The sequence below is a fragment of the Cibotium barometz genome, chromosome 5, assembly GCF_041138505.1.
Source record: "Cibotium barometz isolate CiBa-2024 chromosome 5, ASM4113850v1, whole genome shotgun sequence".
NCBI classification, from domain to species: Eukaryota; Viridiplantae; Streptophyta; class Polypodiopsida; order Cyatheales; family Cibotiaceae; genus Cibotium; species Cibotium barometz.
In genome coordinates this window covers 58720692-58725516 of record NC_141050.1, presented here as the reverse complement: position 1 = coordinate 58725516, position 4825 = coordinate 58720692, and the positions used below count along the sequence as shown (strand labels likewise).

The window sequence follows — 4825 nt, the reverse complement described above, 5'->3', positions numbered from 1 at the left end:
TTTTTATGGAGAATATGACATGGGATTGACATGAAAATTGATGAGATGATGTATTAGGAAATTCGCATAAGGATGATGTGCATGCATGGGTTCATATCGTTAGGTTAACTAGGAATTGATCACTTAGGTTATAAAACATTGATATTTTTCTCTGAGTCATTCATGGAGGTGGCAAAAATCAATGCATTTGACATAAAGGTACGGTTTTGCTTATGATCTGCAAGTTGTAAATAATTTAATCATTATTTTACAACTTTCAAGAGTATGTAACAAGAATTTGGGAGAAATTAAGAGCCTCTATTGAAAAATTGTATGGTTTGACCATTTACATTGATTTGTCTCAACTACATGATCACACTAGTACTTTTATAAGTTATAAGATGAGCCAACCTATAAAAGGATTTGTTGGAATTCCAATACTTTATCCCCTTTAATTTTTTACTTTAACACTAGTTTGGTACCAAAACAGGACACTTGAGTGTCCTTTTTTGGGGGTTGCAAAAAAAAATCAAACTCCTAATGTAGGCTTTAAAAACCAAAATGCTTCATTGGGCATGTAGAACATAACCCTATGCTTATGTAAAAAATGCTAAACATATAAAATACCTTTTTATTTGGAAGTACATAAGCAACAAAGTAGCATATGTCTTGAAAATGAACATTTTTCAGGATTTTTCCAAATATACAAGCATCATTCTCTCAAAAAAAAAAATCCAATGATATCAATAGCATTTTTCCCAAGATATTTGGATAGCACACATCAGTCCAAGGAGGTAGAAGTTCACCAAAAAAATCATTTTCCTTTCCTAGAACTTTTTCCAAAAAAGTTGCATAAAATCAGCAAAAGTAACACGTATTATCAAAACTCAATCACGCCACTAAAAAATAATGTAGCCCTATCAATGAGAATGTTGATTATTGGTTTTCATGCTTGAGATGAGATAAATAAGCCATAATTTGATGTGTATGACACTAACTAAGCCTCCACTTAAGTAGGTTCTTATCGCCTAGTTCTAAAAAAATTATAAAAAATAAAAATGTAAAATTTGATCATCTTTTATCAAAAACTAATCATAACTATGCTTGCACAAGTAGTCTACACCTATAGTTACAACAAATAATACACTTACATAGCTTTCCCCTTTGATGAAAATCAAAATTAGGCTCATAATTAGACATTTTATGTATTAAAAACAGGTTGCGCAAAAGGCCATGTATGAGAAGAGGCCCAAAAAGTGGCTCTAAAGTTTTGGAAAATTCAAAACAAAGTAGTATTTACCCTATATAACATGGGTGCACCTCAAGTTTTACATTATTAGCTTGCATATGGAAGGAGAAAAATTCATGCTCCACCTGTATAAAAAACGTCATTTCAATATTAGTGAGTCAAAAATTTATCCAATAATTATCGTTTGATGATTCCAAGATTTAGTTTACATCATGGGCTTTCCATCAAGCCAAGTTTCATGATCAAACTATGTCCCTTCTAAAAGTTATGTCCAAATTACTACTATTTTGAAAACAGCAAAAATCATGCGTTTTATCAGCATGTGTCTAAGAAAATTAAAATATTGCCTTGCAAAAATCATGCGTTTTCTTCACATGTGTCTAAGGATGTTCACATGTGAAGAACACGAAACAATTATGGAGTTATCCCAGTAAAAATTTAACATACAATGATTATGTGACTTATCCATATACATTCCTAGAAAATATATCACACTATGTTGAACCACCAAATTTAACTATCAAATAAAAACTATATTGGAGCTAGAGTTTGTAAATATTGGTGGAGAGTAGCAATAAGATGCACAACACAAAAATGGTACATGGGATATGGAACAATTACCTCAAGATCAAAATAAGAGAGACATAGGGTGGAAATGGATTCATAAGATAAAACCTAACTCTCATGCACTAATTGTTGCAAAGGTATCATATGGCTAAACAACCCAAATGCTAAATATTGAAACCATCAGAAGTCCAATTGCAAAAGATACAAAAGAGCGAACTCTCTTGATGTTGTAAGTATTAACTAGATGTCAAAAATGCCTTTGTCCATGGGTAAGTTTTACAAGATGTTTTACTTCAACAATTAGAACCATACACAAATGTCAACTATGAGAATTTGTTCATAATTGTAATAAATCCCTCTGTGTAGGGAAGCTATCAAAGCTATAAAGACTTCTTACATCCATTACATTTCAAACTATAGTGACAAGTAACTCGCCATTTCTGTCAATAGGCACATGAGGTTACATGAATTTTTAATTTAGTTGTGATATAAATGGAAGGTCTCATTCTCATTAGCAATAATGTAATTTAAAAAAATATGAAGGAGGATCTATCAAAGGTGTTAGAAATGAATTATGCGAGGTTACATGCAGTCAAAGAAACTCTGTGTTGTGGACATGCTTAAGAATTTTTTAGTGTATGATACCAAAATCCATATCAACTCCATTTGAAGAAAATATATAACAATAATTTGACAGAGACAAGCTATTTAAGGACATTTGAATCTATAGACAACCAATGGTACGGAATCTTGTGTCAGTTCCTACATTATTCTAGAAAACCACATCTTGGTGCATTTAAAACACTTTAGATATCTCAAAACAACCAACTTACATGGACTCGTGTATGATATGTTTGAACACATGTGACTAGAGAGATTTCTTGTCTACTAACTAAAGCTTTGAAAAAGGGAGCTCTTGAGATGTTAAGAGATGAACTATGGCCTGATGGGAGTTGTTAAGAATGTACGCTAGATTAGTTAGGCGCTGAGTGTGCGGATATGTGTTTGTGTATGTATTAGAATTCTTGGAAAAGAGAATAGTAATTCCAAACAATGAACAATGCATTCATAAGCCGATCTTAGAGAGCAGAATCAGAATTCTTGAAAAAGAGAACAGTCATTCAATAGGCCGATCTTAGAGCGGAATCTCTTGGGGCGTGCGAATCATACTTGCTTGAAAAAGTATTAGTTTTAAGCTCTCTCCCCCCTGAGACGCCTTGCAAGCTGGATGTCTTAGGGCATGATGGTAACGCGCTTGGCATGAATAGCGCAGAGGTTGGCGTCCTCGAAGAGTCCGACAAGGTAAGCCTCTGCGGCTTCCTGAATCGCAAGCACAGCGTGCGACTGGAAGCGCACATCAGGCTGCAATCAAATAAGAGGAGCATATGGATATCGTCAACGTAACTCTGGCAAATAAGCAAAGCAAACGCTAATTTGCATCCCACAAGAAATTACACAAGCAAACAGCGCTTTGAGAAACCCATTTACAAGCTTGACATGCCTTGTGCTCTGCCGCTATTTCGCGTACTAGCCTTTGGAAAGGCAGTTTTCGAAGTAGGAGCTCGGTGGTCTTCTGGTACTTTCGGATCTCTCTGCAACCGCATGTACGTGACGGCGCAGACGTCAGTAGTAATTCTATATAACACAATTAGGTCGAATCAATCTATTTATTAGCGCAAGGACGTACGTACCTTAGAGCCACCGTTCCTGGGCGAAAGCGGTGCGGGCGTTTCACTCCCGCATGTGCTCTCGCCGCCGCAGCCTGAATGCATGGGCAACAATTATCAGTTAAAAGATTATACCACGCATGGTTGTTATCAAAGAAAGTGATTTACGCCGAGATGAGCTTTTTTATGATGATGAACACCTTGGTGGCTAGCTCCTTGCGCGGGCCCTTGCTGCGAGCAGTCTGCTTTGTACGAGCCATGAATGCGTGTGTTTGATATAATAATAACAACAACAGCAGCAGCAGCACCACCACCCGGGGGTAATAGTACGTGTCTTCGGTTTCCGTACGAGCGTGCCTTATACGCAAATTCAATATGGGTCGGCCCAACGAGCATGTTTCCGCTCATCTATTCCGCCAGGGAATTTATAGAATCCATGACAAATTCAATATGGGTCGAGCATGTTAAGGGAGGCTCCATCCACCTTGGCCAAGGCTAGACACAAAGGGGCAAGGGTAGTAACACTTATGGAAGTAAAGATCCTCTTTTCAAAGTTAAGGAGCTCAATAGCAAGAAAGGCCCTAGGGAGAAGGGTGGTTGGCACATGGTTTTTGATTACAGGATTGATAAGAAAGGCCCTTTTAATATTAACTCTAGTAATCCCCAAAATATCATGTAGAATCCTGAGTAACTTGAATACAAAGTGATTCTAATCCTATGGTGACTATTATCAGGCTAGAAACAACTTTCAAATGGAAGATGAGACCATGATGTTGCAAGACTCTTAATAGGGAACAAGGGGGTCCCATAATAATTTCTCAATGAAATGGTGCTTCTAAAATTTTAAAGGGCTAATTGACAAGGTGAAAAGACCCCTTTTAAAAGTATAAAATGGCAAGAAGCTTAAGGTTTTGCTCTGACAGTGACATAAGCTAATTCACAAAGAGAAAGGACCCCTTTTAAAAAGTTTAAAATGACAAGAAGCTTAAGATTTGGCTCTTACAACAACATAAGCTATTTTGGTAAGAAAGATAGGATAGTGAGGTGATGACTTCGGTTCACACACAGATCTGCGAATGGCAACATGGATATAGTGAATTGATGACTTTGTTTCATAAGGATCTTCTTGAACCCATAGTAATTACTATAACCAACCTTTAAGGAGATTTATATTGATTAAAATGCACATGGACGATGAATGCTATTAGCTTTTGAATGTTAATGGGGCTTCAATAACTAACTTGGTAGAGGAGAGCTTTGGTCCTAGATGGAAGTCCCTAATATGAGACTAGAGCTTTGGTCCTACATTAGGGGCTTGGGGAGTATACTACTAAGAAACCCTATGTATCATGTAAGTTCAAGG

General features: G+C 36.5%; 1 pseudogene; it reads right to left on the bottom strand.

Annotated features, from left to right (window-relative positions):
* Positions 1-2986: 2986 nt before the first annotated feature.
* Positions 2987-3722, bottom strand: LOC147638696 (histone H3.3-like; annotated as a pseudogene).
* Between the last annotated feature and the right edge of the window lie 1103 nt (positions 3723-4825).